Here is a 14,347-nt window from a genome sequence, read left to right on the forward strand (position 1 = left end):
GTCAAACTTCTCCACGATAGTCATTTGGAGAAGTGCAGGACTGGGACTCATTAGTGAACATAATGTGACACCATTCATTAGCAGTCCGTACTTCTCGATCATGGTACCACTTCACATGCAGTCATTTGCTTGGGTGTTAATGGCAGCCTATGCGCGGGACGGCAATTCCATAGTCTGGCTGCTCCTAGCTGCATGACACAGCATGTTGCAAGGAGTCTGTTACAGTGAACTCCTGTTTATCCGAAATGATTGGGACGGTGGCCGGTTCTGATAACGAAAATTTCAGATAAATCAAAGTCCCCCTGTTTTCATATGTGAACACTCCAAATTGCGTCAATATTGTGAAATACGATCGTAACACGTGCGTAGGGTATGTAAAATGTTACTGATACGGTTGCAATTAACCCTGCACTTTTTTACTGAAAAAATTGTGTTGACATGTTAAAAAGGCACCAAACTGTGATTGAAAACTCAAAGTTTTTAAATGCTGTATAACGAAGCTCGTTTATTTTGCATTCTTACAGAAAAAATCTCCCTTATTTGGCAGCAGGAAAAAAACAGGAGTTTTAATTTTATTACCTACTCTTTTTAATAAAAAATAAACTACTGAACAAAATTATGAAACAAATCTAGAGATTTCTCAAAGGAACGAAAAGTCTGTCTAGAGGAACTTTCAAGAAAAGTAAAAAAAAAAAACTTTTTAAGTTATGGACATAGAAGTTCTAGGATGCTTCATTAGAGTTTATTTTTTGGTAACGAAGTCACAAATGTTTTTTTTTTTTTTGTTTTTTGCTTGAGAAACTATTGCTGCAACAATACATCTCCAATGTTGAAATCAAACTATTTCAGGATAAATCGTCTCCTCCAGTTGGCTGATGTACTCCAGGGCAGTTTGGATCACTTTGTAACAGAATGTGTGAGGAATATTTTTCTCTGATTCATCATCAGAAACATAGTCTTCTGACGCTTTATGATCAGTCACAATTTGGACGATTTCATCCTCAGTCACATGAAAAAATGCCATTTTCCATCCACTCTTCAATGTCTCCGAAGTGTGTGTCTTTACAACCAGCTTCTCCAGTAAATTCACCAAAATTATGTCAGCTTGAGTTTCGGTGTTGCCTCCTCCTTCCCACCACTTAGGTTGCCTTACGATCTAAGAGTTTTTTCCAAGACCTAACAAGAGGAAGTGGAGGAATTAGATTCCAAGCTTCAGCAATCAATGAATGACACTTAAAACATCGATTTTTTAAGAGCTTCCACAAAATCATCTGCAGCATCAATCACATCTATTAAGTATTCCAGCATCTTGCGTCTGTAATGTTTTTCCATCGCCTCAAGAATACCTTGGTCCATCGGTTGACATAGAGATGTGACATTTTGTGGGAGAAATACAACTTTGATATCCCCATCTTGCAGATCACCAGGGTGAGAAGGAGCATTGTCCACAAGAAGTAGCGCTTTTCAAAGAAGTCCATTTCCTGCCATGTAATTTACTACAGCTGGAACAAACTCTGCCTGGAACCACTCTCTGAAGATGGCACTGTTCATACATGCCTTAAGACTGATTCGTGTACCTCAGTGGCAAAGCTGGTTGGTTGGTGTCTAAATGCTCTTGGTGTTTTGGATTTGCCAATTAAAGTAAGACACAGTTTATGATTGCCAGTGGCATTACTGCAAGCAAGGACAGTAAATATATCTTTGATTTTTTTGGATCCGGAAGCCATTTCTTCTTCTTTAGAGGCAAGGGTTTTCGTTAGCAGGATTTTGTAATTCAACCCAGTTTCATCACATTTGTAAAGTTGATTGCCAGTATAACATCCTTTGTCAATGATTGTGTGCAGTTTCTTCGTAAAATCAGCATAGCAACTTCATCCCCAGATAATGATTTGGCACTGATGGCAATTTCATGGATGCCATGCCGCTTCTTGAAACGATCCTGCCGGCCATTACTTCCGAGGAATTCTTGCTCCTTTCCTTCAATCAGCTCATCAGCTCATTTTGACAAAGTAGAGGACCTGAAACTGACACACCTTTGGCTCTTATTTATTCGTGCCACAAAAATAATGCCTCTTCTAACTGAGGATGTGCACCTTTTCTCATTGTTTTTCAAGATTTCACTGCGCTGCCCAATGTTTGGATGGAACAAAATTTTTCAATTCCTGATCGATTTGTCTTCCGATCAGTAATTGTACTCCTACTGTGCAGCCACTTCTGTGGGTGGCTCACCAGCATCAATTCTCTGCAAAGAGTGAAGCTCTTTTTCCAACAAGATCACATTCGTTTTATGTTTCATGCCCATAGTCACATTCAGTGTTCTTTTTACAGACACTCGACTGAGTCCTTTATGGTTTTTGGCCCCTTTTATCTCTGGACACTTTAAGGCACATAGTGGGAGCACAAAACCTCAAATCAGAAACACACAGATGCACAACTTGACAACACTCGAGATGCACTAGACAAACTTTTGACTTTTGAAACAAGGCTGTGGCAGCCATCAAATGAAAGCATTCAATACATCTATGCCATTTCCTCTGTTCTACCCAAACCCATGTCGCAACACAACAGGGTGTTGTACGTTCACTGTTAAACACTCAGCTTTGATGTACCGACAACAAGTGGAAAGTGTTAGGCGGCGCACTCTAATTGTCGGTTTCGACAGGGCTATGTTGCATTGCATAGAACAATACTGTATGTACTGTACTTACAAGGAGTTCCAATAGATGGCAGAGGCATGAAACCATGCAATACAAATAAGAAACACACTAGAGCTTCAACCAACACACGCACGAATTGACGATACTTGGACTTTTGACATGCACCAGTGCACTGATTAGCAGTAGATTGCCAAAAAACACCAGCAAATACTTGGCTCCAGGTGCACGCAAATTAAAACTTGTCAAGTGTCAATCTAGCTAGCCAAAAGTGTAGCTGCACGAGAGTTTACTGTACTTGTTCTCAGATGGCAGTCACAGACGTGAACAGGTTACAATGTACTCAGTACACTACACAGTGATGCTCCCTTGTAGTGGTCTGATGTAGTCAACTGGAACATTGATGATGAGTATGCCCTTACTTTCCAACATCAGGCCACTGTCAGATCCAAATACTCCAAAAATACAGATGTTGCAAGGTTTAACCAGGCGACCAAATGGACATCCACAATGAGGTTTCTTTCAAACTCTCATCAGATAATGCTGTCTCACACCAATATGCAGCACCTTCATATCCTCCAGAGTGATGATTCAACATCTGACGCTATTCGCATCCCTTATATACCACACAATGCTTGCTAAACAGCAATAAAAACAAAGAACACTAATGAATAATGAAGGAAAAGACAGCCTGTTACTTACCATAAAGAAGATACCTTAGGCTGCAGATGGGCAGAATTAAAAGACACTTACATAAAGCTTTCAGCCACAGCCTTCATCAGTAAGTAGTAATCTGTCTTTTCCAACATTGTTGATATTCCTACTGGAGTTTCCATTGTTTCAAGGACACTGATGCTTTTCTTTGAGTGTTTCCTTTATGATGTTTTCTGCATTTTAGCTTTTTTTTAAAAAAGAAAAAAAAAGAAAGAAAGAAAGAAAGAAAGAAAAAAAGATTTGTTGCTGGAAAACTTCTGAAGTCCAATAAAGGAGTTACAACAGCCATATATGGTTATCTGGTGGACCTTGCAGAACCAAATTCTAGGGCTGAAATGTACTGTTGACCAATGGGCATTAATCAGAATGAATACTAAATAAAAAATTAAATCCAATTTTACACAAAAAACACAGGTTCTATCACTGTTGTTTTTCATTCTATTTTGCTCTTATGTTTGCTATGACTTGTTAAGCAGAAATTTTCTTTCTATCTATAGAGTTACATTTGCTGTAATGTATCTTACCTGCATGTTGTTTCTTCTTTCTTCTCACTGCTGCCCCAGTCATGGCAAGCAAGTCATCCTCACTGCATTTGCTTCGTATTGCATCTCTGAAACAACAGTTAAAACACCCGTTAAACAGTACCAGGCAATTACCACACAGTGAAATGTTGGTACACTAAAAAGGAAGAAAAACTTTGCAGATATCTTCAACAGTAATCTTGTAGTCTGCAGTAGGCAACAGCAGGATAACAAACCCACTGGACAAAATGGGAAAGTCATGATAGAAGTTACTTTTATTTTTATAAATAAACAGGTATCTTACACAAATGCTCAAGAGTATACATAAGATCTCGGGCTGAGGAGGTGGAGCAGAAAGTGACATTAGTTTTGTTGAAGAGGGAGTAGTGGAACACAGCACAATTTCTTGCAAAATGAAGCCAAATTTATTGATAAACTGTTAATTAATTGCCAAGCTCACTAATGTGACCATTTTACAACAGGTACTTACTGCTTGGAGTATATGTGAATTTTCAGGCTTGCCTGATAGATCTGTTGCAAAAAGACTTTGGGTTCCCCACCAGATAACATTATGCAAGTCCCTCCCTCAATATTTCAGTGACACAACGTTTTGGCATCTTCAGGTGGTGGTGATTTCCACCATCACTGCTGCAAGATGCAACTGGCAATTTCCACGTGACAGCTTTGAAATTTATCATGTGGATGACTATGACCATCATATTTAGAATTCAGAGGATTTCATAGAATACCTGAAGATGCTTAAACTAGAACTTTCAGATCTTTTAGTTAGCTCAAATGTTATATCATTACTTACAAAAGTGCCCCTGCAGCCCTCATTAGAGGTTATTAGCAGCAAGTTTGAGAAAGAAATTGTGGTGCTGTTTAAACATGTGCATACCTCATCCTATTTCTTATGTAACACCAACTACTTTGATCAAGTGGACAGTGTTCCCATGGGAGATCCTCTATTTCCCTTAGTAAATATCCAACATTCCTCCTTCTGGCAGAATGCTGAAGAGACATTTGTGGTGTGGCCCACATAATACAGACACTACCTATGTTCCTGCAGCATTTGCACTCGCTCCATCTGAATATTCAGTTCACTGTGGAAGTACAAAAAGATAGCAGCTTACCATTCCTGGATGTCACGGTTAGAAGAAAAGCTGACAGAACACTGGGGCATAGTCTCTACTGAAAACTGATACACGCAGAGTTATATTTGCGGTCCAAAAGATGCCGTCACCCTGCACAATGTGGTAGTGTCTTACACTCCCTGGCACATAGAGCACACGTGATCTCAGATACCAACAGTCTGCCTGGTGAACTGTAACACCTAAGAACAGTGTTCCAGCAGAATGTTTATTCTTGTAAACAGATTTGAAATGTGTTCTGAGCAAAGCAAGTTCAGTGTAGGGATGTAAATGAAGATACTTAGACAAGCACTGCAAATGGCTTTTTTGCCATATTTCAGTGGCATGTTTTCAAAAATAGGAAGAATCGCTAAGAGAAACAGAATCAAGTGTGTTTTTCGTCTACCAGCAAAACTAAGGAATTGTTTGTGTTCAGTTAAAGACAATCTTGACCTTAGAAAACACAGATCATATATAAGATCTGATGCCATTATGGGAAATCTTATATAGGGCAGACACCTCACATTGTGCAAGAACACTGCGTTCAACAGCGCTGACAAAAGTGCCACCCAGTAAATTAGTGGTAGCAGAGCACTGCCTGAATACAGGGCACCACACGTTTCCCAAGAGGACTGAAATTTTATCCTCAGCATCATCACTCTAGGATTGTGTTTTTAAGAATGAGGCATGTATCCATACAATGGGCAATCTTACCAACAGGAATATGGAATTTTGATTAAGCACTGCCCAGAATCCAGCACTGACTGCCATGAAATTAAAACAGTAGAAACCAGATCCTCCGATGTATGACCTGATGCAGCACCTTGCAGAGAGTTAATTCAGCTTTTAACCACGCGAGTGTCCAGAAGTGCAGTCATTGCCCACAACACATAAGCAGAAGGCTACTATGAATGGAATTTCCATCCAACTGGGAGTGCCTGTCCACACATTCGTACTCCTGCTTCTAGCCTGACAAATTTCAATTCTGCTGTGCGAATATCACCAGCCACATCTTGCAGCAGTGATGACAGGACCCACCACTACCTGAAGATGATGAACAGTTGTGTTGGTGAAATATTGTGAGGCTTGCACAAAATTATTCAGTGGCAAATCTGAGAAGATTTGTATACTTTATTTTTCTGTGACGGAGGTAATGTGCAGCAAAATGTGATAACTTTCTGCATTTGCCTTTTTGTACATTTCAAAATACCCCAAAAATTGGTGAGAAACACTGAACATATGACGTAACCAGATGACATACCCCACAGCATGTGCAGCAGTTGGGGTTGAGTGTAAAGGAATGATTGAGCAGTGCAATACTTTCATTTGAGCAAACAGAGCAAATTTCGAAAACATTTTGTAAATATGATCTGTTGTAAATGTAGATGTTACAAAATTATTGTCCCTGCTGTAATCAAGCAAAAGCAGTTCTGATTTTGTGTTTTTTGCTTCTGTCCCTTCTCTTTTTGTTTACAGACATTAGTTAGTAAAGAAAACATAGGTCATTTAATGGCGATGATGCTATTCTGAAGTTTATACTCATCTACTTGTTATGCAATATGGTAGGTTTTCATTGTACTGTACTTTGCAAGAAATCAAGGAAACTACAAGACCGGTAAATAAAATAATAAACTTCAATATAAATACATAATTGTTTAACACAATGAAAAAATACTGCCTGCCAGATGCAAGACTCAAATCCTGAACACCATCACTAAAGTCGCACACGTGTGTCCGTAGCCACAATGATATGAATACTTGACTTGGGTTGGGATGATCAAGTGTGACAGACCGAGAGGCTCAACCACTGCAAGCATGGCAAGGTACATCATCTGGTGACATTTGTCATTCGCTTTTGACACATTTCCCAACATTTGTATCGTATCCAACATTTGTGATCCCATGTGTCTTGTATTAAATTACTTGTCTCAGGGTCATCTACAGTGCTTTGGAGGTTTTTAAATGTTAATACGCATCACCCTGTCTGTGTGTGTGTGTGTGTGTGTTTATATATAAGAAACAAATACTAACAAAGAGATAGAGGGCCTGACCAGTACTTACCTCAGCTCAGTACAGCCGATAGATACTCAAAACAGAACAGAAAATTGACGTATCCTAGCTTTCGGAACTTCGTTCCTTCATCAGGGAGGAGAGAGGGGAAAAAAGGGGAAGAAGGGAAAGTGGATTCAGTTATTCACAACCCAGGTTATGAAGCAACAGGGGAAAGGTAAACAGGGAGGGCAGCAAAGATGGAGGCATGGATGTCAGAGGGAAGCCAAAGATATTCTACTGTAATTACTGTGCCAGCTTCAAACCAAGGAGGATGAATACAGAAGTAAAGAGGCACATAGTATAAAGATAAACGCAACTATGTAGGATGAAAAGATGCATGAATGGCTAAAGAGGAAAGGGAAAGAGGAGAAGACTAAAGAGTAAATGGGAGTGAGGTTGGTTAACGTAGGTTCAGTCCAGGGGGATGGCGGGATGAAAGGATGTGTTGGAGTGCAAGTTCCCATCTCCGCAGTTCCGAGGTACTGGTGTTGGGCAGGAGAAGCCAAATGGCACATATGGTGTAGCAGGTTCCTAGGTCCCTAGAATTATGCTGGAGAGCATGCTCCGCTACTGGGTATTGGACATCTCCTAGGCGGACAGTTCGTCTGTGCCCATTCATGCGCTCAGCCAGTTTAGTTGTCGTCATACCAATGAAAAAGGCTGTGCAGTGCAGGCATGTCAGTTGATAAATGTCGTGTTGTCTCACATGTGGCCCTGCCTTGAGTTGTGTATGTTTTACCAGTAGCGGGGCTGGAGTAGTTGGTTGTGGGGGGATGCATGGGGCAGGTTTTGCATCATGGTCGGTTACAGGGGTAGGAACCGCTGGGTAGAGAAGGTGGTCTGGGAATATTGTAGGGTTTGACAAGGATATTACGGAGGTTAGGGGGTCGGCAAAAGGCAACTCTGGGTGGTGTGGGGAGAATATTGTCAAGGGATGATCTCATTTCAGGGCTTGACTTGAGAAATTCATATCCGTGGCGGAGTAATTAGTTGATGTATTCGAGGCCAGGATAATATTGGGTGACAAGGGGGATGCTTCTGTGTGGTCTGGGGGTAGTAACATTGTTGTTGGGTGGGGAGGAATGTATTGCTTGGGAGATCTGTTTGTGGACAAGGTCTGCAGGATAGTAGTGGGAGAGGAAAGCACTGATATATAATATAATACAGGGAAACATTCCAAATGGGAAAAATATATCTAAAAACAAAGATGATGTAACTTACCAAACGAAAGCGTTGGTATGTTGATAGATACACAAACAAACACACACACAAAATTCAAGCTTTCGCAACCCACAGTTGCTTCATCAGGAAAGAGGGAAGGAGAGGGAAAGGCGAAAGGATGTGGGTTTTAAGGGAGAGGGTAAGGAGTCATTCCAATCCTGGGAGTGGAAAGATTTACCTTAGGGGGGAAAAAGGACAGGTATACACTCGCACACACACACACACACACACACACACACACACACACACACACACACACACACACACACACACACACACATATCCATCCGCACATATACAGACACAAGCAGGGTATATGTGCGAATGGATATGTGTGTATGTGTGTGTGTGTGTGTGTGTGTGTGTGTGTGTGTGTGTGTGTGGCATACTGATCTGAACTATGCAGCCTTCAAATGGAAGTTTTTTTGATCACTCCTTATTTTGCTCCCTGCCACCTTGGCAATATGTACCGCAAATCATCAGACAGACGACCTTCCTGCATGCTTCGAGCATCCCCTGGTGCTGTTCCGAACCAATGCTAATCTTTGTAAGTGTGACGAGCAGTGTGCAGATTGCATGTTTGTATCCCACAAAGAGGTGACAGTTCCCAGTGGCATGAATGGTTACTGTTTATAGACTGTCACTGAGTTGGTGTGTCATTTGCTACATTGTGGCCCACCTGTTCGCTGCTAAAGCCATGCTAGTCAGTGGTAACCCCTGTCAATGATATCCTGTTGCCCATAGCAGTTCACTCTGCTGACTGTGGTAGTATTTTCCTTGAATAAATCTGCTTACAGTACACCTTTGACACTGTGGTACAAGAAAGCCCAATGACTACACACCCTTATAGAATAAGTGTCTCGAGCCATGGGTACCCACGATATGGCAGTGATAAAATCACCCTGTGATCAACTGTCACACTGCAGCTGTAAGCTGCACCTCCTTTTTCAGAATACTCAGGTTTATTAATTTGAAGTAAATCAGATCTTTTGAAGGAAGATTTAACAAAAAGAGCACATCCAGGAAAGGATGAAACCATGTCTAATTAACTGGAACACAAAATTAATAATTAGTGGTGACAAAGATCCTCTGCAGTAAAAAATAATGTCCACTGACTTCATGTATTAGTCTTCAAGTGACAGAATATATGTAACTGTGTCCTTCTTTAAATATTTACATATTAAACAATGGAAATTCCAGGTAGGAATATCAACAGTGCAGGGAAAGATAGATCACTATTTACCGTAAAGAAAACAAAGTTGCACACAGGCACAACACACAAGCAAGCCTACCGCGCGCGCACGCATGCACACACACACACACAGAGAAAAAAAAAAACTGCCAAGTCCAGCAGCTAGGGGCAAGCTGCTGGAGTTGACAGTCATATGTGTGTGACATGTGCTTGCCTGTGTGTATGAATGTGTGTGTTTCTCTGTATCTCTTTTGCTGATGAAGGCTGTGGCCGAAAGCTTTATGTAAGTGCCTCTTTAATTGTGCTTGTCTGCAATGTAACATGTCTCCTTTACAGTAAGCAGCAATCTATGTTTTCCTATATTTTTCATTTACACAGATGTAATTAACAAATCAGAGTCTATTTATTCCAGAGAAGTGACAGTTTGTTCATGACAGTTCAGCACAAATCTGATTTTTTATATACAGCAAGACTACCTATAAATTATTCTGTGTGCCAGTGTTCATGCTGACTATAGGGATTCACACTGATCATGTGTAATTTGACATCTGGTCCTGTAAACTTACTTCTGCTCAACGTGAAAAATTCTCCAATCCACGTTTTGTAATTAACCTTAACATATCAAATAATGCACCCTTCAATATAACTGCTTATTGTCCACTTCCCATCACTCTATTCCCACTGTCAACCCAGCTGACCTCTACTTCTAATCCAAAAACCATGGTTGACTCAATGTTTGCTATTGCAAGCTATTGCTATTGCAACACATAAGTGCCAGAGGCACCAGTAATGATATATAATTAAAAATACTAGAAAGTAAGGCTCACCGGTTAGTTCATGCTAAGACAAACACTACAAGTGTCTAAGACACTGCGCTCTCACACAACAAGTACGAGGTCTGAATACATTCCAGTTACGATACACTAAACTATTTCATTCACGTTGGAAATATACATACTCTCTCCCCAATAAACAGAATAGTTATAACTCAATTGTTCACAAGTGTATATTATGACTCTTGCCACAGCTATGCAGTCAGTATGCCACAGGTGTGCCATAGAAAGGGATCAGGTTCAATTCCTTGTAGAGCTGGGAAATTCTGCTCGGTGGACAGACCGGAATAGGGTACACTCTGCTTGTAGTTCCAGCTGAGGAGCTACTCAAGTGAGAAGTAGTGTCTTCAACTTCTGGAAGTTGATAACAGCCTGGAGAGTTGTGTACTGATCCCCTAACTCTCCATAGATATATAGTAGAGGACATCTCTCGAAGAGCATTGCGTGGTCTTTTGGGCCCAATGCAGAGTTCCTTTATCAATGTATATTGTATATCACCACTTGTACACACTCATCAGCACAGTACCATTTTGTCTCTTCACGTGGCAAATTTTTATTCCCTTGTTTCCAGATCAACATTTTTCCTCTTCTTCTTCTTCTTCTTTTTTTTTCTTACTATCATTTCTGGTACCACACATATTCCACACGGTTTATGCTTACTCCTTCAATGATACTGCCCATCCTTCTCTAGTGTGCGAGTTGTCCCTGCTTTCCTGCGTGTTTATTGGTTTAAACACCCTTGTTTCAAAAGAGAGTGACAGCTTAGATACAGTCTTGTCAACATTTTGTATTTTTATTTAGCAATTATTGTTTGAGCCTTATAGGCGAATGTCACAAGATATTGTCAACCACTGCATTCACTAGATTGGAATGGGGTTCATGGTAACTTATCAATTCATTTTTTAAGTTGCTGTTATCTTTTTCATCCTATCTTGGACTAGCTTTTCCATACTCCCACTCTATTGTACGTAGCCAAACAGTTATCTGCCCTTGCAAACTTGCTCCTTTACTACCAAGTTAACTAATACTGGGCAGCCTAACAGAAGTTCCAATATCCAGTCTTTCACCACAATTCACTTACACACACTTTTCACTCACTGATTTTCTTTTTTCAATGTCATAAATATTTTGCTTTCACAGACTGCTGTGCTTTGAACATAAAATTGTAGGAACATCTGCCTCACATGTCAGTTTCTTTTTTTTAATTATTTATTAAAGAATATGTTCCTTGCTTATTCCTATCTGCTTCTGATACATTTCCATTCTCACTTTTATTTTGTTTTGATCCATTTCTTTTTTCTTTGATAGACAAGTCAAACAACAATGGCAATATGTTGCAGCCCTCTGTGTTTCACCCTACTTACTATGAACTTACTTTTCTTAGCTTCCAATTTCATTAGTCATTTGGTTTTTAAGATACTTAAATTAGTTGTTTGACCGTGTATTTTTATATCTTATTTTACCTTGGGTTGATAAAGGATTTCTGGTATGCTCACAAAGAGAGAGCTGATTCTTCCCGCCCCCCACCCCCCTTACCTTGTCCTGAAACAAACTTATCGCCAAGTATCTTGCAGTATTTTACCTATTATTAATCTCTTAGTCTAGTCATCAATTTAAAAGTGTCAGTTGTTGGTCCCATTGTCTAATAATTTGTACATTTATACACATGAAGTTCCAATTTTTATTTGGAACATATAGACTCTGATAATCATGAATCACAGTTCAAATGGCTCTGGGCACTATGGGAATTAACATCTGAGCCAAGGCAGGATTCAAACCTGCGACCGTAGCAGTCGCGCGGTTCTGGACTGAAGTGCCTAGAACCGCTCGGCAACGGTGGCTGGCAAATCATAGTTACAATCACATGGACAGAAATACTGTGTTAACTTTATTAAAACCTAGGGTCATAGCTAAAAATGTCTTTACATAATTTCCAGTTCTGATTACTTTCCTTTAATTTAATCTCACAAATAGGTTAGTGTAACATGATGTTGACAGAGGCAAATTATATATACTCACAAATTATTTAGCTAGAGGTATCTGGTTTGTATGTCTGGGAGGGAGGAGGGTGCAAGCTGAAAACTTCAAGAAAAGATAACTCATTTCATACCTGCTGGATTTAACTGCAGTTTATCTCTTCCATATACCAACCACATACCTAATGTGCATGGCAAACAGTTTGAAAGTATTATTCTATACTCAGCATTTGGAACTATCAGTTCCTTCATGAGAGAGGAAAGAGGGATAAGTTCCTGAAGGTCTGAAAGGTCACTCGGACTCCACGACTAATGTGAGGACAAGAGGAACGAATGTGTCCATAAGAAGTTTTGGAATTTCACCTCCTGAAGGTAAAATACTGATCAGTCTGTCAGTCTTCTAGTAATTTTATGGTTTCCTCGCATGAATTTTCACTTGGACATGATTATTCTATGTTTCATCACTCACCTGAGAGATATCTCTGAATTCCCAAAGAGACACACCTCCAAATTGCCATCAGCTGTTATCCGTAAATGGTTGCATGTGCCACAGAAGTGTTCACTCATTGAGGTAATAAATCCTACGCATCCCTTGTAGCCCGGGACATGGTATGCCTGCAAAAAGAAATTGTAAGAAAATAGCTACTGCTGTTGTGAAAATACTATAAATGTGTAGCTCACCAAGTGGAGGAAGGAGAAAACGTGCATTAAGGGGAGTTTGAACACCCTATCCTGACAATGTTAAATTTAGTGACTTAACTTCCCCGTATTTCAGGAACAACTGTAGCCATTGACAAGAAACTTTTACAGGACATTAAACTATATGTTCTGAGTCTTACAATAATTGCATTTCAGCCACTGCTTTTGGAAATACAATTTTTTAATTACACAATTAAAATTTTGTGTACTTTTTTGTATGTTATTCTAAATCATTTTATTTATACATAACATTATGTTCTTCTTTTAGTTCAGAAGACTCAGGATACGTATGTTATTACTCCCTGAAAATTTGAATTCCCTACTCGAAGTAGTTTCTGAGATTTAGGGAAAAGTGCAAGAGAAAATGTAAATTTTCAGGAAGAGTTTTTAAAGTTTTAATAGACTGTAACTCAATATATGCTTAACATTTTATTTTTAGTCACTCAGAAGCACCCTGCACCATACTGTATATCATCCTCTTGATCTTTTTTAAGTTTTTTCTTGTTTTCTTCTTTCTGGACTCCGTAGTGGCCAACTGTGCTGCATACTCTGCTTTACCAGTGCAAACCTTGTCCATCCATTCAAATTCTCTGATGCAGTTTGCTCCAGAATTAATTCCCATATGTTGTAGCACTTTCACGCTACCAATGTTGCCATCATTAAAAGCAATAACAGCATGACTGACCCCCACTTTAGTGTCTTCATTACAAGAAAATCATTTTTTGGTCTACATCTACATCTACATCCATACTCCTCAAGCCACCTGGCGGTGTAGGGTACCTTGAGTACCTCTATTGGTTCTCCCTTCTATTCCAGTCTCGTATTGTTCGTGGAAAGAAGGATTGTCGGTATGCCTTTGTGCGGGCTCTAATCTCTCTCATTTTATCCTCATGGTCTCTTCGCGAGATATACGTAGGAGGGAGCAATATGCTGCTTGACTCCTCGGTGAAGGTATGTTCTCGAAACTTCAACAAAAGCCCGTACCGAGCTACTGAGCGTCTCTCCCGCAGAGTCTTCCACTGGAGTTTATCTAACATCTCCGTAATGCTTTCATGATTACTAAATGATCCTATAACGAAGCATGCTGCTCTCTGTTGGATCTTCTCTATCTCTTCTATCAACCCTATCTGATACGGACCCCACACTACTGAGCAGTATTCAAACAGTGGGCGAACAAGTGTACTGTAACCTAATTCCTTTGTTTTCGGATTGCATTTCCTTAGGATTCTTTCAATGAATCTCAGTCTGACATCTGATTTACCGACGATCAACTTTATATGATCATTCCATTTTAAATCACTCCTAATGCATACTCCCAGATAATTTATGGAATTAACTGCTTCCAATTGCTGACC

The 14,347-nt window shown here is 39.9% G+C and overlaps 1 pseudogene; it reads right to left on the bottom strand.

Annotated features, from left to right (window-relative positions):
* Positions 1-1,774: 1,774 nt before the first annotated feature.
* Positions 1,775-14,347, bottom strand: part of LOC124722822 — a 45,126-nt pseudogene continuing 32,553 nt past the window's right edge.

The sequence above is a fragment of the Schistocerca piceifrons genome, chromosome X, assembly GCF_021461385.2.
Source record: "Schistocerca piceifrons isolate TAMUIC-IGC-003096 chromosome X, iqSchPice1.1, whole genome shotgun sequence".
NCBI lineage: Eukaryota > Metazoa > Arthropoda > Insecta > Orthoptera > Acrididae > Schistocerca > Schistocerca piceifrons.